Source organism: Passer domesticus, chromosome 6 (genome assembly GCF_036417665.1).
Source record: "Passer domesticus isolate bPasDom1 chromosome 6, bPasDom1.hap1, whole genome shotgun sequence".
NCBI classification, from domain to species: Eukaryota; Metazoa; Chordata; class Aves; order Passeriformes; family Passeridae; genus Passer; species Passer domesticus.
Window position 1 is genome coordinate 33,608,892 of NC_087479.1, and position 26,875 is coordinate 33,635,766.

The following is a 26,875-nucleotide window of genomic DNA, read 5'->3' on the forward strand; positions in this document are numbered from 1 at the left end:
GCACCACCCAGACCCTACTGTGGGACACGTTCTCTGCTACCAACTGCTGTTAAACCAGAGCAACCTAGACTATAAATCAAGTAACAGAACACCCTGCTGATAAACTGCAGTATACAGAAACTTGCACAATATTTATGGTTTGTTACAGGTTTACACTAGAAGGATCAAACCATAAGGGCTGTGTTGCCCTCTTGTAACAGGGTTCTTATCCAATCTTATCATGACAACTTTCCATGATAGAAAAATTGCTTCTTCTTCTTCTCAGCCTGGACAAATTGCACCATTAGCACAATATCCCCTGTTCAGCCACCCTTAATGTGCTTACTGGTGTGAATTTGTTCTGCTTTCAGTCATTGAATCTTGTTTTGACTTGTGGTACTTCTTCTTCACGTCAATATGCAAAGATCAGGTGTGACTCTTGTGTAAAGACCTTGATACGTGGAGGCACTTAATATATCACATCTAAAATGCAAGAGAGCATGACAGCAACGATTCCAGTTCTTACAAAGAATTGCTGGAGACTACTTGTCAAGAAACAAGTTAAAAAACATCATGCTTGGAAAGAAGGGAGAGAAGGGTGTTGTCAAGCTGACAAAGGTAGGCATTAAGTAACTCAAACAACAGACAAGTTTTCCACTGTCCTGTACATGTTACCACTGTTAACACCGGGTACAAAGTTAGCATCAAGTGAATTAAACCAGACAGTGCTATAGGGTAAGGGATGAGACTGACAGAAGACTACAATGGCCTGTCTTTCCATCTCTATTTTACAAATCCATTGAGCAAACAAAGCCTCGCTGCACTTGCATTTGCCTGCTCTGCATGAGACCCCAAATGAGTGGAGATGTGTAGAGTGAATGAAGGAGCAGCATGAAAATTTGTGTGCCCATACACACACATATGACACCAGGGTTAATGAAAGGTCCTTAAAAAGTTTCTCCTTACCAGTATGTCCCATTAGATAAACCTGTGTTTATGTGAGGAATGCATTTACTAATTCAGACCATATTAGCAAAATCAGCCTGTTTGTTAACATGGGTCAGCCTAGCACAGTAAGGCATAACAGTGACATCCCACCCACCCATGTCTCAGCATACCTTTGGGTACAGTTCCACTGAAAAAAAATTTGAGAGAAGAACACTGGAGCATAGGGAAATGAGAGTGGGGGATGTGCTAGATGCCAAACACCTGATCCCTCTTAAGAAGAAATCCCTCCGGGGGTGGGGGGGGGAAGGTTTTCTTAAAACAGCCTGCAGAAGGATGGGCTGATAGCTGAAGGAGATTAAGCCAGTAAAGCTGTACTAAGGCTGAACTTCCATGTGTAAAATCCAGCACCTTCCAATGCAGCAAGGCTCTCTGTGTGCTCCTATGGCTGGAGGGGAGGGGAAACTATTGAAAGTAGGAGGAGAGATTAATAAAAACATTCACACATTTAAAGGCTGCTCTTATCTTTGGAAATAGCTAACTTTATCCCTTGCAGTACAAGTGAGCAGTCATTGTCATCACCTGCATAGCAGGAGTGGAATTCTTGGCCAGGGGGAAGTACTAAGGTAGGGAGAAAGTCCTCCAGGGGAGGGAGGCTAAAATATTTATTTACAATAATGGATTGCTTTTTAATAAGAACTATGAGGTGGCTTTCCAAAGCCTGCTTTGGGGTTCATGAAAGAAAGGATCAAGTAAAACCATCAAACATCCCTAAAAAAATTTTGCTAGGTCTGGTGGAGTTTTGCAGAGACAAAAGCATGCCTTTTGCCGCTGGTGCCCCACCCCAGTGCCCAGAGCTGTTCTGGCTGGCACAGCTGCAGTGACACCACCCCTTCTGTCCCCACAAGAAAGTGAGTGCTCATCTCATTACTCTGTGAGTAAGAGGCTGCACGGGGCAGGTGCTCACTTCTGTTTTGTGGTCCATCATTTATGCAGGCTTTCAAAATGGAGCTCTGGTTAGCAATCTGAATAATTTTCAGATGGAAAGAAAGAATGCACTGTCCATCACTTCACTCTCCCACTGTGTTGCCAGCAAAGGGTTAAACCCTACCCTGGTTTCCTCTCTGAGCACAGACACAGGAAGGTTCCCTATTAGTCTGCAGCCTCCTACATTCTGTAGCTCTTCAATTTATCTGCACTCACTGAGACATGCTGTGGTGGGATTCTTTACTTCTGAGGCAGCCAGCACAGGCCACAGTCCTCTGGCACTTCCCAGAGATCCCAAGGAAATCACTGTGTGAGGTTTAGCTAGGCAGCACTTTGTTTCTATACATGAATCCTCTCAATCACATGCTTGCTCTGGTTTTGTAAAGGCAGATCAAATGAAGTAAGCAAAACTACTTCCAAGGCAAACATTTCACATTTACATTCATACTTGACATCTGAGATCCCTGAGGTCCATGTGTCTTACTTAACTTCTATCTTGCTATTCCTCAGAAGGCTGGATGAGCTGAGAGAAGGAAACAATAATGGGCTGTGGGACCGCTTTCACTTGGAGCCCACTCTTCTCTCAAGCAGTGCCCTTTGTTGAGGCTCCAGTTTGCTTTACAGATGTTTAAAGGGTTGATTTTTGAAAAAAAACTTCTAGGAAAACAATTATACATTGATTTCTATCAAACATTTTGCAAGGAAATGATCCTTCCTGCCCCCAATTCAATAAAATAATTCCCCATCATGGGGGTGTCAGGAGAAAGAGAGTGAAATAAGATAACTCTGCTCAGCTTGCCTCAATTTAATGAGCTCCTTTAGGCCTTATCATTCACCGTGTGCTTTCCCTCGTTGTAAACTTCTCAGCCTCATCAAAAAGAGCTCTTTTCTTTTTTTCTTCTATTCTTTTTTTTTTTAATCAGATTTTGTTTGATCAGCCCTTTCCCCTTTCTTTCCACAATCCCCCACATCACGCTGGAACTGGTACCACTGGTGCATGTCAGCATGCCCTAGCAACAGAGAGATTAAAGAAACACCAGCTCCAGAGGACAGGCCAGCTCGGACTTACTAATTAACTGCAGTGAAAGAAGTGAATGAGAACAGCCTTTTCTTTTGGGCAGAGGAGGCACTAGAGGTGGATGAAGGAGTTCAGCTAAATGAAGCTTTCCCTCCCCCAAAACATGTGTCAACATTCAGAGCAATCCTTTCTTAATAAGACTTTGTGTACGTACAGGGTTTGTATGGATGGGAAAAGGCTGACAGCAGTCAAGGCTGATGCAGAAATACACAGATGAGAGTGATTTCAAACCATGGCTGCCCCTGCCTCAAGCACCCAGCTTCCTCTCATTGCTGGGACTCATGCATCCGATGTTGGTCACTCTTGAGAGGCAGATCTGAGCGTGGCCCTGTGGGATGTGCATGGCCCAGGCCGTGCCCACCCCGCAGGCACTGCAGCCCACTGTGCCACACTGCTGCCCACTGTGCCACACTGCAGGCCACTGTGCCACACTGCTGGCCCTGGGCTCCACGGGGCTTGTGGCACGGTGGCAGCAGCAGGCTCAAAGCTGTGACCCCCAGGAGTGTGCAAGACAGGGCTGTGGCTCAGCAAGGAAGGTCAGACAGGTCTGCAGAGGCAGGGCTGCCACACGGGGGGTCAGGCAGGACCCTCCAGGGGTTTGTAAGGAAACACAAGCAGTCCTCCTGTGCCCTCCAAACCTTGGCATGTTCCTGGTCTCCACCATTACCAACCACACCCAGGAACATCAGGATTTGGTTCCTTTCACACTGAATCCCATCAGAGCCTGTCCATTTTCTCTCACTTGTAGCCCCTGCTGGTAAATCTTTTCTGAATTATGAAACGCTTATGTCTCTTTTTTTTCCTTTTTTTAAACTGTTACTTTTTGTTGCTGCTTACTGGTGTTTTGCTGTGGGCTGGGTGTGGAAGTGAAACTGCTGATATTCCTGTGAGCAGGGCAGGGCAGCTGGCGTTCCTGACCCCAGCAGGAAGCACCAGACACGATGACGGGCAGCAACTTCTGGTTATTCTCCAGCCCGTTGTGCTAATCCACAAAGGCTTAGCCAAACTGGGTAAGTTTTTAAATCTTTGCAGCTCGGTGGTTTATCCAAACCGAGCAGGTATCGCCTCACAGGCGCTGCAGTAGGGCGGCTGGCATGGGCCCCATGTCCCTGCAGGCGGGCAGGAAAGGGGGAGCCTGGCCATCGGGAATGCCCTGCTGTGCCATGGCTGCTGAGTCGGCTTCTCCTGTAGACAGCACCTCCCAGAAGCCCACAAACCTCCCAGGTGGGGTGAATCCGAAGCCCGGGAGCTTTGTTTCCTGATCAAACACAAGGAACACCAGTCCACCGGTGGCTCAGGATCCCCGTCCCACATCGTTTTCCCTGGCATGCAGTGCCTGCAGCAGGCAGCGAGGCCATGGCAGCTGACAGCCTGTGGGAGGACAGGGCAGGCATGTGGGCTCCTGGGACATGGCGCTCCCCTGGGACATGGCGCATCCCGTGCACAGCACGGCACACACAACGCTGGGTACAGCACGTTCATGGCCTGGGGAAGGCTTACATGACTCGTGAGCCTTTTCCCCACTTCCCTTAGCAATACACAAATCTCCCCGAATATTCCAAAAAGGGAACTTTATTCAGTAGCAGTTCTGCACCTCATTCTGAGTGTGTTATCTTCTCTGAGAAAAGGCTACGGAAAAATGGTACAATCTTTCAAAACAGAATTGTGCCTTTGCATATTTAGCTTTGGATCTGTTGGTATTAGAAACAAAGTCGGATTTTATTACTTTTTATTTCTTCTAGCCCTGCAGCACCAACACAGACAAGCCATGTAATAAACTGCAGAATCTTTTCTTTATTGAGAACCACAAGTGATTTCTTTTTTTTTTTTCCTGTATACTGGTTCAACCCTAGCTTTGCTAACACACCGTAAGTCATATATACTATTTTGTAGCTTCATAAAACTTGTAATTCTTTTTTATTCTGGTGTACTGCTTTCTTGAGTTAATCTCTGTGGACTTCAATTAAATTTGCCTGGCCTGCTGTTGATTTCATATTCTTAAATTTTGCAGGAGCTTGCCATATGTATTTGTACACAATAATTTTTCAGCTCAGTACTGTATTTGAAATCTGCTACTGCCTGCAATGTTCTGGTGCTTGAGAAGGGAAGAAACACTCCAGAGCTGCAGGTCACCGATGGAAACAAGAAGGGTTAACTGGCTGCTGCCGGCAGAGACTATTTCATGGGACTCTTCAGATCTCAAATGCTGAAAAAGGACATGAAACAATAATCCCTTAGAGACCATGCTAAAATAATTCAAGACTAGTTAAAAACAAAACAAAACAAAAAAACCCAACACAACAAAATAAAAACAAAACACCTTTAAAGTATTTTATTGCAAGAGTTTGGCCTTTCTTAATAATATAGCTGGGAGGAACAGGCTATCTGGCTGCCTTCCGAAAGTCCTTGGTATTTAATAAACCCCAGGGATCCTTACACTATAAGTGTGCATCATGTTTATGTGGATGCATTGGGCAACCTATTACAATGCTAGGGGTTAAAAGTCATTTCCTTGGATTCCCAACCAAGATAAACTCATCCACACCCCGAGGTGAATAGTACTTAAAGCCGCGTTTGTAGAAAGAAGGCAGTCAGGTTTTCCAGCACCTGGAAAATGGCAGGCTTATCTGTTAGTTATCTCTCACGTTGGCTTTTATATGTAAATTTGTCTGCAGGAGCAGTAATGGATAGCCCGTGCTCTCCGTGTCCCGGGGCTGGGCCAGCCCCTGCCGCAGGTGCAGGCAGCAGCTGGAGGGCAGCCAGCCCAGAGCCCGCTCCCACGGGACCGGGCCGGGAGCAGCGCCCTCCATCCCGCAGCTCCTTAGCCTGGCTCCCCTTGGACCACCAGAACCTGCCAGCCGGAGCCGGATGAATGTCATAAACCCCTTCCAGACAGAATACAAAGAGAAGGTTCAGACCATTTTACACTGCTTGGCTCAACTAGATTATTGCCAGATAATGGAATATTCTAATAGTACCTAAATTAAGCGGGATATTTTTAACACACACGTGTGTGTGTGTATAAACACAAACGCCCACCCATGGAAATATAGCTGGGGTGACTCTCTTAAGTTTTCTGAGAAAAGGACTGTGGGTTGAGATCAAATGCGGAAACATTACCCAGAAAGTGTTGGAGAAAGAAGGAACAAAAACCCCCGATGCCTCACGTGCAGTAAAAGTTGCTGTTACGTCCATCACAGACACACAAACAGGAAACAGCTTCCCTCGTCATGCCGCGGAGAGACCGCTGGAACGAAAGCACCGTGCCCTGCAAGACTGAAAAAACCACAGTGGGCTCTCAGACGAGAGTCACCGAGTGCGAACACCTCGGACCAGCCTGTTGCAAGGATGGGGGCAAAAGCCAGCTGCTAGCGGGCAGCACAGCAGGGCAAGGAACAGCCCTGCCGAAAGAATGGTTAAATGGGGTTTAACCATTGCAGGCGCTCGGGCCACCTCGTTTGAGAGCTGCAGTGTGCACTGTAAATAGCTGCAGACTGCTTTTCCTCCCTGACAGAACAAGCTGCTTCTTGCTTCCACCTTCTCAAATTTCCGCATAGCCCACAGGCAAAACCGAGTGCCTTTGGTTCGGAAAGCAGAGCATTCCTTGCCGGCATCAAAGGGGCACGGGGAGCGTGTGGTGGCCACTTCACACACACACACCGAGGTGCATTTCTCGCTAGCGGCTTCCAGAGCCGCCTGTGCAGTGACTTGCCTCAGCCTGCTCTGTTCATTAGCACACAGAGGCGTGTACGCCCTTAAACCAACATTACATCACCTGGGATGCTGGAAGTCAGCTGCCCAGTTCCTCACATGGGGCACGCCGGGCTCTGCCAAGTTCCTTGGACGTCACTTTTCTTTCTTCCGTATTTCACGGTTCGTGTGTTGGGGTTTTTTCTCTTTCAATATTTGCTTCCCAAGAAAGATTAGGTGTGATGGGTGCGGGGTGGATTGCACCGGCACTGTTGTGTGAAGGAAAGGGATCCATCCATAGGAAAGACATGTGTTGTTTATTAGCAGTTTACATGACCCCAGAATCCCAAAGCAATATGCTCGACTCCAGCAGCACAGTGACTACACAGAATTACGCTCTGTGTAATGGCAGAGTAGGCCCAGCTTGGGCATTAATATGGCTCCAAGGACAACACTTCATTTCACATCTCTGATGGAAAGCTTTTGTAAGAAGTCAAGTACCCACATGGGATTAGAATAATAATAATCTCTTGCACTTCAGTACAAAAAATAGGGTGTGAAATCAAGCAGCTGATCAGTGGTCACAACTTTTACCTCAGCTGCTATATTCCATTCAACAAACCAAAAGAATTTATGCAGTCCTTACAGCACCAGGAACATAGTTCTTCATCTTGCTTTTACCCACAGGAAATGTGGAATCTCAACAAAACTGGTATTTTTCTGCCAAAGACTTGTGGAAACTGCTTGCCTGGATGGAGAGGGGTGCTAGAGGAAACCAGGCCAGCCCCCCGCCCCAAGCCATGCCTGGAGAGGAGTGTGGCTCAGCTGCAGAAGCTCCTTTTTATCAGTGAACTCAGCAGCTGTGCCTGCTAGTACCCAGCTCTGACCTATTTCACCAGGCACACATGCCAGTTTTACACTGGCATCAGCCCAGTGACATCAGTGGGATTGCTCCATCCCTGCTTTAGATAAAACTTGGGTGTACAGAAGATTCACTGAAGAGGAGGATGCTCTTGTAACATGTTTTGTAGCCCAGACGTCCGTGCAGGAGACAAAATTCGGGGGTTTTGAATTTGTTCTTTTTATATCTCAAAGTATTTGTGTTTCAGGAGGTCCCAGCACCAAGCCAGCATGTTGCCCCTCAGTGTGTGTTTACAGTGTCTCCTACAGAGAGATCCCAGTCAACAAGTGACTGAGTTGCAATGCCTGATGTACCTACATGACATAAACACCAGTGAAAGTGCACTGAACTGGGGGCTGCTGAAAGACCAGAGAGCCCCACCAGGAGCAGGGACAGTGGCTTGTCTGTAGCACCATGCGGCCATCACACCTTGTCCCTTCTTGATCAGTCCCTGCAGGACAATGCCAAGGTCCCACAAGGGTGAGCCTCTGGGGTCTAGACATGAAGCAGGGCAGGGGAAGCTCATCCACAGGCTTGCTTGTTAGTGCTGTATTGCATGGTCTTTCCTGTTTTCACCTCCAGACTGAGATATTTTCTTTGTTTTCTCTGTTTTGTTTTCTTTCATCTGTTTTTCCTCGTTTTTTCTCATGGCCTGACCTTTCTTTCTACTCTGGATGTTCTTTTTCCTTATGACCCTTTAGATTCTTTGCAGCTCCTTTCTCCCTTGCACCCCTCCTTGTGCTTCCTGACATTACCAAGGTCACACATATTTTTTTCCTTCTAAGCTCACTCACTAAGTTCTTGTCTTCCATTTTTCACTTCCATTTTCAGGATTTCCTTCCATATCTTTTCTCCATTCATTCCATTCACTTCCATTTGTCAGAAGGCACAAGGATCTTCAGCCAGCCCTTTAGCTAACAGTTATGGGGATGCTGGAATCCAGGCCAGCAGAGCCTCTGGAACATATTAAAATAAGTAGATGGTGAGATTGGAAAGATGTTCAGAAGCAGAGTGAGCTTGTGGTGTCAGATCAGGGAGCTAAACCCTTTGGTTTTAAGTGGTACTGCTGCCAACAGCAGTGCTGTCTGTTCTTGCCAGAAGATAGGTGTGCCTCCATGCCTCAGCCACGGGATTTTCAAACCTCCTGCAGCAAGGACCTGGATAGGCTGCATAGGCAGTTTAGACCTAGAGCCACTATTGCTGTTGACTACCCATAGCACAAAGCTACACTCAGAGTTCAATAAGAATGAAAATCCAAGTTCCTCTGTTTAGAAAAAGTCAGGCTTATGATGCTGGTGAAACCATAACTCAGTCCCTGCCACATGCATGCTATAGCCTTTTCTTGCCCAAGACCCTGCAGGAAGCCTGTTGTAGAGCAGTGCTCTGGGATATGGGACAATGTCACAGTGCTCTGGGATATGGGACAGTGTCACAGGAGGGAACCCTTCTGCCCTCACCTCCCATCCTGCGCCTCAAATGGGGCGGGCGTCTCACAGAGCAAGTAGTATGTGGTCACATAATTACAGCCTGTGCTGTGATACATGCTCACGGTGTCAGAGCAGCATTAAGGCTGAGCAGGCAGTTACAAGCACCATTACATCATTAGATTAATCTCTCCTTGGCTGGCTAAGAGGGACCTCATCTGTTCCCACTGAAGCCAAAAGACTGTACCTCTATCCACTTGAGTGAAAGTTGGCTTGGCTCGCCCCAAGGCTCATTTATTGCTGTTAGCTGCTAGTTGAGGCTCTACCCCTGAATTCATTAAACTTTTCAAGCATAACTCATCTACCACACCTAACACTCTCTGATTCAAGCAGAGACTTCAGCTGGGGTACTGTGGCTAGTGGAGTGTGAGGGGAACTTGCTCTGCCACCATGCTGCCCTACCTGTTGAGCCTGTTGAGTTGTTAAATGCCCTCAGTGGTTGTTTGCAGCTGATCAGGAGGTGAAGAAGGGCTGGCTGCTCCTGCCCTGCACAGCCCACAGCCAAAGCACTCCCAACCACAGCCAGCTTGTGAAGGCTGCTCCTCCACCGTGGGGCAGCACAAGCGCAGGGTGGCTGGGCAGCTGGGGTCGGGATGTGGTGGAAGGCCCACCCTTCCCTGTGCCCGCGGAGCCTGGTCCCCAGGACAGCCAGCAGCCGTGGACAGCGGTGGCAGGGCTGAGGGCTCCGCGCTCCGTGCCAGCGCCGTGGCGCCAGGCAGGTGCCCGTGCTCCTCCGGGCCAAGCAGCTGCTGGGCTGTGCGCTTGCTCCTCAGAGCAGATCTCCTGACCTTTACCACCTCCCCAACCTCCATGGATTTCCTTGCAGGACATGTGCCTGAATATGTGAGTTAGTTGTTTTTTTTTTCCACTTCCATAGCCTTCATTTTAACTCCAAAGTGCAATTTTTGAAAAGGGTCCAAAAGTCTCATGTCTACAGAGGATCCTCCAGTGGGGGATAACCTAAAGGTAAGAAACCTTCACATGTGAATGCATCTTAACCTCAAGCCTCTTTGTTTGTTTCTTCAAAATATTGCACACGGTCATTGGAATTTTCCTTCACAACCACCTCCCAGGTGGCCTTTTTATCACCTCAGGAAACCTCTTACCATTTCTGACATCTCTGCCCCCGTGGTTTCCCATGTTGCTGATTTCAGAGTTGCACACATCAAAGTGATGAAGACACACCTCACTCTAGGGACAGAGAAGCATTATCACTCCCAAAAAATCATGTCCAGTTCAGCCACTGCCCTTGAGAAACAAATTATTCCTCAATCTGACAGACTGAGGATGCTTATCCTGTTATTTCATCTAATGCTTTCCTTTGTTTAATTTAAACTGATTTGTTTTAACTCTCTTTTCTTGCATAATAAGAAAGAACTCCTTCATCTTTTTCTGTTTATCCATGAAGGAATGGATGAGGTCATTTTATATTTCTCTCCATACTGTCATACAGAATGAAGGCAAGTGTTTGTGGCTCTGCAATCTACACACATAGAACAGAGGTGGAGAAGCATAAATTAAAAAAAAAAAAAAAAATCAAAACCAAAGACAACAAATAAAAGAAACTGAAAGGAAAAGGAGCGGAAAGGGCAAAAGAGAAACTCAAAAATATATAAAGTATATGCACAGATATGTTCAAGGTCATGTACACTGGCATACTGAGGCGTGCTCTCCCCATCACCTGAGAAGCCTGATGTCAGGACAGATGTTCAGCTGTTTCTAATACATAGCGTAGAAAAACTCTAGCTGAAGAAACATCTTGTTTTAACAATGAGTCATCCATGAGAAAAATGTGGGTGTAGCTTTCAGGGAAGGGGCTGGGGGAGGCTTATGAAGTCTAATTTTGCAAACCCTCATATAGAAAGATGCATGACGTTGATGAAGACACAAAGCGGGTCCCTCCCTCCCTCCCAGACATGACTGAGGGTAATCGGCTCCCAGTGAGAGTTGGATTGCAACACTTGTCCTGTGCTGTGTGTGTCCCGCCCTGGAGAGACCCCTGGAGAGGGGCAGTGGGAAAGTTCAGGGCTGACCTCACCACGGTAGCCCCAGGCACATGATACTACTGATACCAGCTTTGGGCAATGCCTGATGCAAGGACCAACCTGTACCGGCCTTACCTTGGGACACTGCTGACCACCTGGAATTTTTTCCAATTCTTCTCTGACCAAATTTTTATACAGTTCTGATACATGTGCACTTATGCTCATGTTTTACCTAAGCATCAGTTGGTCTTGAGAGCCACGCTTCTGCTGCTGGACAAATGTTTTTAAAGCTGGAATAGGTCAGGTTTCCTCTGGTGTCAATGAAACGTGGTCAATGAGACCAGGCCTCCAGGGCTGAGGGTTTCCTTCCAGCCCCTTCACCAGCACAAGTACCAAACACATCCCAGGGGCCATTATCCCAGCACATCTGTAAGCAGAGGCTGGGAACTGTAAACACCTCCTCAGGTTGTGAAATGCCCATTTATTCTCCCAAAGTGTAAACACCATGGGAAGAAAGGTGGCTATTGCTTAGGAATGACAGCCTGAAGATACAGCCTTCTCCCTTGGCTATCCTGTAGCCTTTCTATGAGAGCACAAATTCAGATGTCCCAGTTTTCTCACCAGTTAAGTGGAGTGACTAAAGCAGACAAGATTTCCCTGGAAGGGCTACACACTATTCATGGGTGCTGCACTGAGCACTCTGATGGTTAGCATTTTTCTGATGGGGAAATCCACTGAGAACCAGAGTTGTGTTATTGTTAATTATTCCTTGGTGTGATTCAAGAAGGCACAGCCAAGAACGGCACTAAAATGAGCAGCAGACCACTTAGCAGGGCCAAATCTAGGAGAGTGTCAAGTTGCCGGGGGAAGGGAAAAGGTAAGGACTTCCATGGGCAAATTAAAAAATGACTGACTAATAGGTATACCACCACAAATATTTTGTAGGCAGCAATGCTTTTTGGCTTCTTTAAAATGAACTATCTGGCTTAGCCATAGGGTGGCTGAATCTTCAAACTCTGTTATACCCATGTGACTGTAGATAAATGCTTTCTTACTCTAATTACATTATTCCTTATAAACACCAGGATAGTGAGAGAGGATTTGTCTCTGGGTCTTTTCTGTCTGTTAAGCTCCAGGGTTTGTGATTCACTTTAGAAAAACAAGGGTGGTTGAAAAAAAAAAAGAGTTGTTTTCAGCTGTGTGGTGATGAAATACAGTAACTGAAAATGCTGTGGGTTTTGAGGTTGGATTTTGAGATTAAAATATTGTGGGGTTCAGGATAGGATTGGCTGGCAAAATGAGTTACAGTAAGACATTGTGCTTTCACCTCTAGAAAGCTGAGTTCAAGCCCTGTTTAAGATCACAAAGCAGTAAGTAGTTCAGGATGATTAACAGTTTCTGAAGGAGCGAGGCAGGACAGGAGCACACAGGGACCAGGAAGGTCCAGTTTGATTCCCACCACCAGCACTGCCTCTGTGGGGTCCCAGCTGCAAGCAGAGAAGGGCGCTGCAGGGAAGAAAGGAGATCTCTCCTGGTGTGGAGACAGGTGGAGCAAAGATCGGATTTACAGGAGGTGCTGCGGGTCTGGGTGAGGGCTGTGCAGCCACGGGGTCATGGCAGGTGCCACATGGGCCACCAACAGCTTGATCTTGTTTTGTGCCAACCAGTCTATGACAAGCAGGCATGACCCTGCTGCTTCTGAAAAATGGCACAACGTCAGAGGCTCTTGGGCACGTCTTCCTATCTTCGGTATCCAGTTCAATCCTTACATCAAGCATATTTCATTTTGCAAGCTGTTTAAGTTAAGCATCACAAGCTGCTGATTCAAACAGCCAAGTTGCAGAAACATGACTGGAGCCCTCTCGAGCTCATTTTCTCCACACAGTTTCAGTTTAAGCCTATCTTAACAAGACATGTACTCTCATCAAAAACACAGCTTGTATGCAGCTTACACAAATGCAGACCAGGCAGCTGCAATCAGTTTCAGGGCCTTCCAAAGTGCTACATGCAAAGCAGTGCACCCAAGAAGATCTGCTTTGCTCTGTTGTGGAGCTGCCAAGGCCAAACCTCTGCCAGGTATCACTTGCACTTGAAATAAAATATAGACAGGGTGTTAGGGGTACCTCAGCTCTGGACTGGAGCTCTGCAGTTACTCTAAGTGCAGTTAATGTGGTTACTATTTGCTAATGGTTACAGATCTACCCACAAGCTACTAGCTTTGTTCAGATGTCCCAGTTATCTGAAAATAAAAATGAGCTTTTTCACAACATATTACCCGGTATTTTCTGTTACTTCTGGGATTTTGCAAAGTACTGTCACAATGGGTTCTTCTTTGGTTTTTTTTTCTTCCTTAATTACAATGATTCCTAGAATGAAACAAGAGTTTGATCCAGTTCCAACTTGAGTACCCTATTGAATTAAAATGCTTTCTTTTAACACTTGCAGATCTTTCTAAAGTTTATCTGTAATTTTGGCTTACATGAGGAGTTACAAACCAAATCAAAACCACAACGTGATTCCAAAGTGCTTTGTGGAGTTGGGTATTATTTGAGCCTTTTTTCAGAGTGGTCCTCACCGCTTTGTAGAGCAAAGCCTGACTCTAGCCGTGTCTCCCTTATGGTAATCACCAGTTCACAGCATCCTTCACAGGAGCTTAGCTCAGCTCAGCTCAGCTAGTCAGTGCTGTAGAGGAATTGTATGGAGGTTTTTTGGTTTTTTTTTTTTTTGTTTTTTTTTTTTTTTAGTAAAGAAAAATCTGTCCAGGGCTCTGGATAACCCAAAAAGCAATTAACGAATCCATTCAATTTCAGCAATAAGAAAATATCAGGCTCACCAGTCAGGTGAACACCAGTAAGGTGGCACTGCCAGAAATCCTTTTCAGTGTTTTCCTCATCCTGGAGATCAGACTTTTTCCCCCCACAAAACTTGAATGTCCCCAAAATTTGGCTTTAGAAGTAGGACTGGAGAACCAGCAAATTCAGGTCAGTCCTGGCAGGGGTTTCCTGCATCCCACTGTGTCCCAGTGCCCCTACAGAGACATTCCCTTTTCCAGCAAGGGTGCTCCAGCACACATCCCTGCTGCCAGTTGCTGTGACAGTGCAGCAGGGAGAGTCAGACGCTCATTACAGCCAATTGTGGGCCATTCAGTTTTTTATGGGAACCAACCAACACCCAAAACTGCACCCAGAAACTGATGAGCCACAGGACTATTTCCTGGAGGGACATGGGCATCCTGTGCCCCCAAGGAGATGACCCCTTGGACAAATGCACTGGGCTTCTGCAGCGGATGCCGTCTCTGAGAGGGTTTAAGATGTGACCTCAGGAAGGACCAGTGCAGCAATCTAAATCTGCCAGGCTGGGAAATGTGGGTAAAGCCCTGTCAAAGGGCAGCATTGCAAAACTGTGGCCCTTTCCACCAGAAGGGTTCCCAGTGCACCTTTACTTCTGCATTGCTCTTCCTTGAACTCCTCCAGGTTAAGTCACTGTTTTCCCTGAACTCTCCATGGGATAACATAGCACAGCTCCAGGGAGGCTTAAGGTCTCTTTGAGAAACACCCAGCTTGGCTGAATGAGGATTCACAGATTAGATGGCCTGTTGGTCTAACCCAGAACATCCTTGTCTGTGTCTGTGGCAGAAACTCCACTTTCCTCCCAGATATGATTGTTTTGGAAAGCAAAAGCAAGGGAGAACGTGTATGGCTGCTGAGGCAGATCAGACTGCTCACCCTGATGAAAGCCAGGAGTCCCCACAGCTGTGCCATGCTACCTCCCTGTCCCAGCAGCCGTAGCCTCTGCAGCAGCACAGAATCCCAAGTGGTGAGAGGCAGCGTGGTTACCAACACCCAGGACACCCCATTCCCGACCTCTTTGTGCCCCGGTGCCGGGAGTGGCACAGCTCCCAAAACCCCAGTTCAGGAGGAAGTGGGGCAATGGCTGAGGGGTCACCAGACCCTCCCATTGCAGTTGATGGATATAAGCACGGCACACTGCACTGACACTTCTCTCAGCACCTGCAGCTAAAGTTATCTCCAGAGTGCAAGTAAGGATGCATTTCCCACAAGGGAAAACTGGCAGGGGCCATGACACTCCCATCTCCCCATTTGAGAAACAGGAGTGATGAGGTGGGGCTGTCTGCACGGGGGTGTCTCTAGTAAGCTCTGTTTATGACTTTGATGCCAGACACAAGGTACAATTCCTATTACAGCTCTCATTTCCATGCCCTGCTGTTTAATCCAAGTGCGTCAATGCATCACCGGCATGTGAGCTGAAAACATCCAATTGGTGTTGAGTCACAGGCAGCATCTCAGTGGTGCTTTGGATCCCAGCACCACTGAATCCTGACACACCACAAAGGCCAGGACAAACTCCAGCACCAAAGGGATTACACACAGTCACCCATTGCACTGCTACTCCCTGAGACATGGAAATTTGGTAGGAAACATCTTGGCAAGCACGTTGGAGGGCAGGACAGGACTTTTCCTGGTGTGCATGGATGGCATGGGCAGGGAAGGACAGGGAAAGACAGAGAGGGGGGGTAGGAAGGAATAAAGGTGCTGGCCTGACCCCCTGCATGGATCCCACACCATCCCTGCCTCGGGATGGCTGCGCTCAGGCCCTGTGTGGGCAGGGCTGACAACACCTGGAAAGCTCCCTTCAAGGCAAAGGGCTTGCAGTAAGGCAGGACTTGCACTTCTTTCTCCCAGCATACATCTGGTTTCAAGACAAAAATTCCTTTACACTTTTTTATGTGGTTTTTTTTTTCCACTTGAGAATACCTCGAGGGAAATTCTGAATACCTCGCTGTATGGGTTCATTGATATTTATATCTGAGCTGCAGTAGCAGAGTTGCATGAATATTGAGTAATGTTCCAGGCAGAACTCAAATAAAAATAATTGAGTTTCCTCATCGAACAGAACCTGCTTCCCCACCTAAACAGTAATTCTCTATTCAGGGAAGCACCCGGGGCTTAATCTGTTATTTTCCTTCTCTTTTATTGTATTTTTTTTTTTCCCCAAGAGGTTGTTCCATTTAGAGATTATTAAAATGTAATCAAACCCTATGTCAGAAAATCATTCTAAAATGAAAACCAGTACTTAAATACTGCTGCACTTAAGCATGGCAATCGTTTTCAGCATCTTCTGATAAAGCTTCTAGCAAACATGGTATACGTTCTTTTCTGGCCTGAAGTAGCACAGAATCAATTTTCAAAACAAAATAATGTGCCCAGCACTATTTGATATTGTTCTCTTAGTATGTAATTGTTCAGGTAACACTAATGAAAAACGTTGCCTTGATATCAAGTCCATGGAAGCAGAAGAGTTTTGTTTGATCAATGATTCACAGTGTCAAAAAAAGCAGTGCTGGCTTCCCTTCTCTGTTGTCAGTGCAGTCCCCCAGAGGGCCTGGGAGGCTGCCAGGGTGAAGGGGAATTCTGTTTCCATGACTCATCCATTCCTGGGCTGCAGCGGAGACAGCCAGCAAGTGGTCAATCAGTGGCAATTGTCATGGGGAGTTGATGATGTGGATGCTCAGACCATCAGCATATTTCACAGGAGCCATTCAAAAGCCCTTCCTCCTCAGGAGTGGGACCAGAAGCTGTCTGTAAACCTGAAAAATCCCACCTGTGTTTCCTACCAAACCCCGACCTCAACAACCTGTCACTGTGTCCTTTATTTAAAAGTGGGTTTTTACAGTATTTTTAGCAACGATGAGAGCAAATCAACTAAAGCACTAACTGAGTAATGTAGCAGAGCCGGGTAAGAGCCCGGGGTCTATCAGGCAGAAAAAAGCAAGTGTGCTTCTGAACAGGAATATTTTAGAAAACATTGTAGGAGAAGAATTTTTTTAATTGTTCCATTTTCTAATCATGTCTTTCTGTAACTCCTTCCCCTATGGCACATTGTGTTCTCAGTGCTCCTTAAAGTTCATCAAGACAAAGAAATACGTTCAACAAAATAGACAATAGCGCTATGCCTCAAAAACCACTACGAGTTCCCCACACTTGTTCGGGGAGGCTTCCAGCAGTCCCACAACACAGCTGGATTTATCTAAAGCTCTATCTTAAAAGGCAAGTCTTAATTCCACCAGGCTTTGCAGCCCATCCCTCGAGCCAAGCCCTCACGGAGACAGTAACACGGAAGGCCGTGTATTTTCCTTCGGCTGGGTGTTTTCAGCCTGCCCGGGCTGCCGAAGGAGCCGGTGCCCATGGGTGCCCATGGCTGCCATCCTGGCGGGGTGATGGAGGGCAGGGAGCCGCAGAGTTTGTGGCAGCAGCGAGCGTGTCCTGCGAGACAGGGTCTCTTGGGCAAAGCAGCCCCCAAATCCGTGTGACAGGTGCGGGGACACTCAAAATGCCCGGAGCGCCGCTGGCCGGGTGCCAGCAGGCAGCAGGGCCCGCCGAGCCCGCATGGCCCGGGGCTCTAATGGACACTCCGCAGCCGTGCTGGGTCGCCCTGCTTTGCAGCTATGCATGCATTCAGCGTTTAAATCTGGCCTGATCTCCCTCTGAAAGCTTGCATTGCAGCTAAAAACAAACCAACCAAAACCCAAACATTAAAAGCAGAGGGTGTTTTTAAGAACAATTTTGTAGCAGGGCGAACTGGAAGAAGGAGTAGGCTCACTCATGCTGGGTTCTGTACAAACACAAAGGCAGCTCTTGAATGAATGTGGTCCCATATGATCTTCTTTTGTCCAAGGCATAAGGAAGCAGCTCCAGATGACTGGTAATCTTTTTCCATGCTGCTATCCAGGTCTGAAATAACTGGGGTGTGGTAAATCTATGCTGACGTAAATGAGAGAAGGTGTTTTGAAGAACCCAGGACAGGGAGAACAAATTAAAACCAGAGAAGTTTGCTGAATGTTACACAAGAAAAGCGTACTCTATTTTCTGTTTCTCTTGTGACTGTAGAAATTCTCATTTTAAATTACAGAAAGGAGGCCAGAAGGCCAGAGCCAGTATGATTTGCCTTGTGAGCTAGCAGTAACCCAACAAGAAGACTGGCAATGAACCAGCCATGATAAAGTTTAGAGATTCAGAGCTCCACCGACATAGGATGAACCTAGACCTCACAGCCACACACAACTGAACGTGGGGGAATTCCAGCCCGAGCTGGAAGTGGGGCTCTGTACCAAATCACCAGTGGCACCGTCCCCAAGGCAGCGACAATGTCTTAGTTTGACCTTCCCCCCCCCCTCAAAGCTACAGAAAGCTGTGGAGCAGACTTGTGGTACTTGCTGAGGGCAAAAACCTCCTCTGACTGCTGCATTCGTTTGCTAAATTGCACTACGGCCTGTCAGGAACATTCAGAAACATTGTTTGGGCTTGATTTTTGTATTCCTTTTCCTCTAGCAAAGTACCTGCAAGTTTAGTACAAACAGATCAGCACAGCTTGCAGCCTAGCTACATACTTGGGTCTTGAGCTCCTGAGGTTTTGGATGATGTCAGTCTGCTCTGCCGAGGGCTGCTGCTGTCATCAGATGGTGGGGCTGATAAGGCACATGTTATGATGAGGCGTGCTGTTGGTTTTAATCACAGTATCGTGCATGAAGTAGGAAAGAAAGCGCTGTATTTCCTGGTACAGTACCTTGATAAGGCTCTCACTGCTTCATAGGTATTTCCACCACACTGTCCTCTGCTCAGCACGCTACAGATTGCTGACAATCTGAAAGTACAAACAGTGCTAGGGTACAAAAACCCAGTTCCTCCATCAAAAACATGTTTATTTGGGACACTTTCTTTTCCCCATCTCAATTTCAATCACTCTTTTATGTTTCCTTTTTTTTTTCTTTTATTTTTTAAAAAAATGATTTAATCTTTTGCGAAGTAAGACCCAAAACAGCTGTTGAGTGCTGGACAAAATACAGTCAGTTCCTAGAGCAGGTTTTTCCCTGTCCCTTATTCCCCACTGCATTTGGGAATCACATGAGATCTAGCACAGCCTGTGAGTTAGGGGCCCTTGGCTGGATTTGCAGGCTCCAGTCCCCACCAGCACTTGCTCCACACTGCTCAGATGCTTACTGCTGAATTGCAGTTTCTTCCTCTCTTCCTGGTTTGCTTCATATTGAACATTATGATTTGTTTTTCTAGCAGACCAAATGACAGCAGTTCAAGGACCAATTGTATGTGTCAGAGAGTACTGAAAAGGAGCTGATACATTGCCTTTACCTGGAGCTGGACTGGATTTTACTTTTTTGCATTCATGTTTCTTGTCCACTTTTGTGTTTTACTTAGCTTAAGCAGAGGAGCAGGCTGGACCCCTGATCAATTTTCATTGCCACATGCGGGAAAGTCATGGCATTCCCAGTCCTACCAGCGGGAGCACATAGCAAGATGTGCAAATATTGAAGAAATCCACATTTCTGCCAGCTCTGCCTTTTCACAGTTAATCTCTATGTACCAGAAAATGGGGCATAATATATTATTTTGAAATTCTAATTATATAAATTGTCATCTTGGCCTTGCTATCTGCCAGTTTTTGAATGAAGAAAGAGACACATCACTGCCTACACTCACCAACAGAAATAAAGCGCAGATACCATTGCTAGAACAATGCTTGTCTGATATTGCTGGTTGTCCAGCTCATCTACTCCTTATGGGTATTTAGACTCATAATTTCTGTTTTAGCAACTAAAATAAGATTTTATTGGTTTGGGGTTTTTATTTGGATACGCTAAGCATCTGGTCTATCCTCTTTCCTTATGGTACCACAATTGGAAACCAGATTCTCGTTGCTGAAATCCTAACACAGGTCAAGAGTGATTCCTAAACCCAGCCAGCCTGCCACTCGGCTTCCAGATTCCTAGAACCAGCCAGCCTGCCACTCACCTTTCAGATGAGGCAGATGTTAAGGGAAAATATTTTACTTGCAGTATAGCCAGAGGTGATCCAAAATCCCGCAGTGAGGATCATCACTGCTTTGCCAAGGAACCTCCTCTCCAGGGCAGAACCTGATTCTAAAATGTTGGTGACGTGGTGGCCGCTGGTGAGGGATGGTGGATGACTTGGTTGGTTTAAATACCTTGGCAGAGTAATTCAGAAGGGTGAAGCAGTGCATGGTGAAAAGTTTGCTGTACTTTTCTACAGTGAGCAACACTAAGCAGGCAGCTACTGATACAATGGGGAGGTGGCCATTTGTGATGAACAAGATCGTTTCTTTTCCCAGTGCATGTTTGCCCCTTGGAAATGAGCTGATCAGGGAGGCCACAGGACCAAATTCTACAGCTGAATTTTTTTGAAGCCAGATAATTTTATGACTGCTGTTAAGAGCTGTAATTTACTTAAACCAAGATAATGGTAAATGGAAACAAATCAGCTCCGGGTTTCAAAGCTGATGTTCCCTGGGGATAGGGAATAATGTCTCTCCTTCATGAGGAAAACCAAAGGGCAGGAGTATGGCTTCCTTTGAGTGCACTGGTGGGGGCCCCAGGCTGCTCCAGCCTGACAGCGGGGTGACAGCCCAGGGACCCTGGGTGCTGTGAAGCACAGTGCTAATAGCAGAGCTAGTTACTAGATATTAGGTATGCACACTTATTCATACATGCAAGCCACTGGGGATAAACTCTGCATAATGAGGCACCCACCAGGGCCAGGCTGAGTGAGGGCAGCCAGGACGGCCCACAGTAATGGGGCAGGGCCCTGGTTGGCAGCACAGTGCTGTGACAGGAGGTGGAACTCTGATTCCCACTGTATTGCTAGCAGAACCAGTATAATTTGACATGGTGCTTTTCTCCTGACCTCATCCCACATTAGGTCAGGAAGGTTAAATTTAGCACCTCAAGAACCAAAGGCAGGACAGCATCACCAAGTGCAGAGCCAGGCTTAAAATGAAAGTCCAGGGTGGGTCTAGGACCACCTATATTTCTAGCAGGCATGTGAAGAGAAGCATGAAAATGTTTTGAAAATGACATTCCCTGGGAACAGGCTGGAGAAGAGAACAGCTGGCAGGAAAGCTGAAAGGTAAAACCACACGTGCCATTTTGCAGGACTTTGTCTGGAAATTGGGCTCCAGTCTTGTTAATCAAAGGCAACAGGACAAAAAGTTAGTGGCCACAAACCTCTGCAGGAGACATTCAGGTTCAGTATAAGTTAATACAGAGAAGTTAAAACTGCCTGAGCCTTGGAACTCCCTGACAAGGGAATGCTGTGCACGCCTCGGTGCTGGAGACATTCAAGGCTATCAATAGTCAACCCCCTCTGCCTGAGAGGTGGTGTGACAACAGGGAGTGCAGCCCTGCCACAGTTAAAAGAGAAGGTCTGAATGATTCACTGGAAGGCCCTGCCAGTCTGGATGACACACTGATAACCCCACAGGCCAGGCCATGGACCACTGGCCTCCCCCAGGCTGTCTGCCCTCTATTTCTTACCAACTGCTCGCTTTTGAAACAAACTTCTGCATGTTTTCAAAACATCTCCGGTTCTGTTTTCATCCACACTGGAAGTGTTTGTCTGGTCAGAAAATTGCTGGAAGAAAGAAAATATATTGGTCAGCAGGTTCAGTCAATGAACCCAAAACCCACATTACCTAAACCTAAGAGGAAAATTATTTTCTGCAGCTCTTCTAGCTCTTTTGGCTGGGCACCCTGAAGAGGGGGTGAATTAGGACTGTTCTCAGCTTTTCAATCTCATTATAAGTTTGTAAGTATAATAATAGGGGCAAATGGGGTTATTTGTAAATACAGCACAGAATATCTGAGACTCAGGGATAATAAACAGGGTGCCTCTTTGCACCCAGTTTATTTTCACTGCCATTCTTTTTCCAAGCAAGTGTGCCTTTTATGCTCTGCTGTGGGCCTTTAACAACAGCTATTTTAACAAAAGCTCTCCTCATATCTTGTGATGATAACTTCTCAGTAAATCAGAACTTTGCTGGTGCTCAAAAGCCCTAGCAGCATCTCCAGAGCTGGGAAACACAGTATATTCCATCCACTTAGCTGTAATCAAGGTAAATCACAAAGGTTCCCACCTAAGGCTTCTCAAGAAATCTCTTTATAGCAAACACAGCAAGAGCTTTAAGAGCTTCATTGGCGTTTGTTCCATATTGCTTAATGTCTCCTTAGGGGCCGTGGCTACCATCCCAAACAACATTTCTATGGCTTGCGTGGCTACATCCTTTTCCTGTGAATCAACGTTGGCATCTGCTCATCCAGAGTATTCAGGAGAAATATTTGCTGTTGCCTGGAGACTATGACAGGAGAAAAAGTATCAGGAGTCCTGAATTATTTTTGCAGTTCTTACTGCGATACTGTGCCACCGCCAAACAATCCCCTTTACCTGGCAGTTGTATCTCTAACAGGGTTCCAAAACCTGTGGAATAGGTACAGACCTATTTGCCAAATGCCCAAAATACCTGTAAAGTCCTCCCAGGCCCACAGGTGAAAGGCATCATGTAGAAATTACAAAACACATCTGCATAGGCCAAGCAGACCCCATCCGTCTGTGTGGATACCGTCATTGCTTGTGCTTTCTGTCCTCGCTGGGAGGGAGACAAGCCCTGCGGGGAGAGCAGGGCTCTGGAGAAGCCCCTGTCCGGCTCATGTGCCGAGCAGGGTCTGGCAGCGCCGAGGCACCGCAAACGTGCCAGACCTACGGCCGTGCCGGGACTCCAAACACACACAGGAATGCCGCCGAGCCCTGAAACGTTCCACCAACTCCAGTTGTTCAAACCTTCCACATCCCACCGGCAACCGCTCGCATGTGTGGGGGATGAGAAAACTTCCTTCCACCCAGAGGTGCAAGAAAACTCTGGAGCTGGCAGTCACGTGCTCCACAACAGCCTTACAACCCGCAGGATCCTGGATGGAAAAATTTCACTTCCATGTGTTGACTGAGTTAATGTGGTGGGGATAGTGGGCGGACATAAAACGAAACTATGAAAAGAGATTAATTGGCAGCTGGAGCCCAGGCAGGGAGAATTCCAGTCCTCTGTTTGCTCAGAAAACGGCAGCTATTACCAAAACCCAGTCAAAAAGAAGAGGTTAGGGCAGTGGTAATAAAAAAAGAAAAAAAAAATTATGAAAACCGGGGCGGGCGGCGGGGGGGGGGGGGGGGGGGGGGCAGCAAAAGTGAAACAAAGCCTCTCTGGAAATTCACATGTGGAATTCAAAACATTTGCAGTATAATAAACCCAGGCGAGCCCATAAAGCTGCACTGGCCAAAAGGAGCTGTGTTCGGCCTGCGAGGAAGCCCGCAGCGGTGTCAGGGCCGGCAGCGGCCGCGCTCCCCCCGAGCAGCGCGGAGCGGGCAGCGCGGAGCGGGCAGCGCGGGGGGAGCAGCGCGGAGCGGGCAGCGCGGGGGGAGCAGCGCGGGGGGAGCAGCGCGGGGCAGGCAGCGCGGAGCGGGCAGCGCGGGGGGAGCAGCGCGGAGCGGGCAGCGCGGGGGGAGCAGCGCGGGGGGAGCAGCGCGCCCCGGCCGCGCTCAACGCCGCGCCCGCTCCCACTCCAACCCCTCCGGCGAGGAGCAGGAGCACATAAATCAGCTGCGGAGCTGCCCACAGGGCTTAGTCACAGCAGGTATTGGTTTAGGGCGTCTAAGAGGAACTTTTTTTTTTTCCCTCTGTAAGTATTCTAGGGAATAAGCATCGGCTTTGTGAGGAAAAGGCGTTGCTGAATGGGCCAAAGAGTCTCTAAACAAAGGACATTTTGCATCTCCAGGCAGAATCATCTTCTAACATTTTGGAGTGGACTCAGCCTCGAGGGGAAGAGCTGTTCTGTGGGTTCCCAGCAGACTCCTGAAGTGTCCCCCCACCAAGCCAGTCTCACCATCTGTCCCAGTGTTCCCAGCCCAAGACACGCTCTACAACTCCTTCACCCCTTCCTCCCACCTATCTCCTTCCTAACACTGCTTTTGCTGCATTCTTCCTGTTTGTGCCTGGTTCATGCCCCTCAAACTGCTTCTGCTGTGAGCTCCTCCTGACCCCTCTTCTGTGGGGCCCAGGTAAGAAAGGCACGGTCCTTCACTTAAATTTTTTGCCTGTTTTCACTTCACTGACCACACTTTTGCTTGTTGCTGGAGCATGTGGTCACTCGGCACACCAGCTCTCTGCAGCAGAACTGCCTCATCAGCCCCCCGGGAGGCACCAGACCTCACACCTTCGTGTTTGCCTGTTCTAATGCAGGGCGTGAGGAGCCTCCCTGCAGCACAAGTCTCTCTCTCCCTCCCAGGCAGTGTTTTTGTGTCACTGCTGCCCCTGGGCATGTCTTCAGCCTCCAGCCCCAACACACCCCCAGCACTGAAGTCAGGAGCCTCTTTGTTCACACACTGACCACAGCACCTTCTCCCAAAGCCTCTTTCTCCAGACTCAAGCACATGCTAGCTTTCCCCAACACAGACCACACAAATTGCAGCAATTAGCACGTGTAAAGGGCATGCTGTGGTTTTTGCCTGTATGACTGCATCTTAATAGTCATTCATATCCTTGGGCATGGTCATCAGATAGTGTCCAGCAGGCTACATTATCCAGACCTTCCCCTCAATTTGATGCTCTTGAGCCCCAGTGGATAGAGCCAGATTATTGGCTTTATGCACTTGAACATGAGTAGTCTTCAGACTCTAGACAGCAGGGCTTCTTTCTCTCCCATGCTATCCCCACGCTGCATGGGCTCAGTCTCTGGCTCTTGATCTCCAGTGGTGACCCCACCCTTTCCTGCCCCACTGCCACGTCCCCTCTGCTGTGCAAAGGCCTGGCAGAGCCCATTCTTCCCGAGGTGATTTGCAGCAGGAGCCCAAGTCCCATCCACAGACCACTGCATTTACTGCATGGGAACCATATGGACTGAAAATTTGAGCCAGCTGGTAACAGTCCTCCCAGCGTATTTCTTCTCCAAATTCTTTCCCTCTCTGTCTCCCAATTTCATGACTATACTGATGAGACAAACTCTGTCAGGACCAGGAACTTGGAAAATTTCAAGGCTCCTTTTAAATGATATTTTTCATCTCCTGCAATCTGGCACACCATATCTATGTACAAGTGATACTAAACAAAAGTTGGCCAAAATCAGACATTTAAATTCCCAACTGCCTTTAAAAACAAAATCATCAGCAATAACAAAGAACCCCTATTTGACTTTTCATCTCTCTCCTATGATGTTCAGGAAATGAGATAGGGCCTGTAGAAGCAGAGGCTAAGTGCAGAACTGAAGGTGTTTTGGCACAAGAGCCACAGCTAGTCCATAGCAAAGCAGTGAGCAGTCGATAGTGTCTCTGGGACACATACAGCTCTTGCAGGAGTTAGGAAGGGGGGAGGCAGGTACCAGGGTGGGATCTGAGCCACCGATCAAAGTCATCACATTATTCCATACCAAGAGGCAACTGGCACAGCCAGCCATACACAATGGCTCTAATTTCCAAGACATATTGAGGGTGGATAGCGCTAGACACACCTGACTTCAAAGCCAGAAAACAGCAATGCTTGTAGCCCAGAGGCATAGACCAAGTCCTTTCTTAGGAGCCCACAGCAAGCGACATGACTACAACAAAATGTATGCAGAGAGAAGCACAGCCACGTCCCCTGCCCCACAGTGTGAACTGTAAGCACAGCCTGTGCAGTGTACAGAGGCACACTTTGCCATGGCACCTTACAGGCTTCTTGTTCTTGTGGGTGCTTCTCTCTGCCCTGCCACAGCAGGCATGCCAGGAGCAACTGCTCTGGTGCACAGGCCCAGCCCTGCTTTATGGCCACTCTGAAAGTCCCATGCACTAAATCAATAAGCCAGAGTGAAGGAATCCTCAAGTCAGAGGAATGTGTGTCTCAAAACTATCATGTCAGAACAGGCTATTTATACTTTTCTGAGCCTTGCCTAGGCAATTACCAGCCATTACCAGTAGCTTCACCTAAACAACTAGGTGAACTTGCTAACCCTTTGAGAAAGAGCATGAACAACTCATCCATGGTAAACACAGGGAAGGAGAGACACTCTAGAGTGTCTGCTGCCACATACCAAAGCTGCAATGAATCCTAATGGTATCATTTCAGGTAAATCCTTTCACTGCTGAAGGCTCTTGCATCCTGTTCTGCTCTTCTCTATCCCCTGCACAAAGCAGATCAAGGTTAGTTTCAAAAAGCAAAACACAGAGTGACCAAGCGTATATAATTAATAAACTCACAGAAGAAAAACAGTGCTGGCTTCCCGGAATCAGTGCACTTGAAGGGCAAGGGAAGTACCCAAATACCATGGGCAAAGACCTACTTTTAGCACAGCTTCCTGGTTGTTTGTCATACCAATAGCATTGTGCAACTGATACAGCTATAATTCATCAATTATTAACTGGTCAAAGACTATTTGTTTGAAGAGCTGCACTGAAAGTCCAGAAAGGAAGCAAGCAGTTTGAAGCTTCATGTTTGTGCCCTGCAGTAGACCTGGGATCCCCTCCAGATCAGATACTCTCACTCTTCAGGGGCGGACAGCTTGATTCCCAGCAGCTGAGGAGGCACACCTGGGCACTTGATTCAACCAGGCACGAGTTTCCCAGTCAGAACCCATCCCTCACGTGGGGCTCATTGCCTTTATGCCCAGGAGCAAGGCTGCAGTCAAAGGTACTGCTGAAGGCCAGCAGTGCTGAAGCTGTGCCTGAGGCTCTTCTCTCAGAGATCAGCATACAGACCACACCATGCACTAATTTACATCAGTATCTGCCAAAGAAACTCCCCACATAGCTTTTGCAGTGTTCAAGGGAAGCAGCTTCCATCAGCAACTCTTCTTCCTCCGTGTTTCCTCCACCCAGCTCACCTTTAGTGCCAGACCACACAAGTGCATAGAGCTAACCGCAGAGAAGGTTGGTTCACCCGTGTAAGCCTTGAGGTATCCTACAGCTTTTGTTTGGCAGGAACT

General features: G+C 47.5%; 1 long non-coding RNA gene across 4 annotated transcripts; it reads right to left on the minus strand.

Moving 5' to 3' along the window:
* Positions 1–17,478: 17,478 nt before the first annotated feature.
* On the minus strand, positions 17,479–26,643 carry LOC135303068 (uncharacterized). 4 transcript variants are annotated; one of them, XR_010364601.1, is made up of 5 exons: positions 26,151–26,643; positions 25,985–26,074; positions 22,012–22,230; positions 21,413–21,509; positions 17,479–18,711 (listed from the first exon to the last, which is right to left on the minus strand). It is a non-coding gene; the product is annotated as an uncharacterized LOC135303068 (long non-coding RNA). The 4 variants fall into 4 exon arrangements; XR_010364602.1 differs by lacking the exon at positions 22,012–22,230; XR_010364599.1 differs by having other exon boundaries at positions 17,479–21,509.
* Between the last annotated feature and the right edge of the window lie 232 nt (positions 26,644–26,875).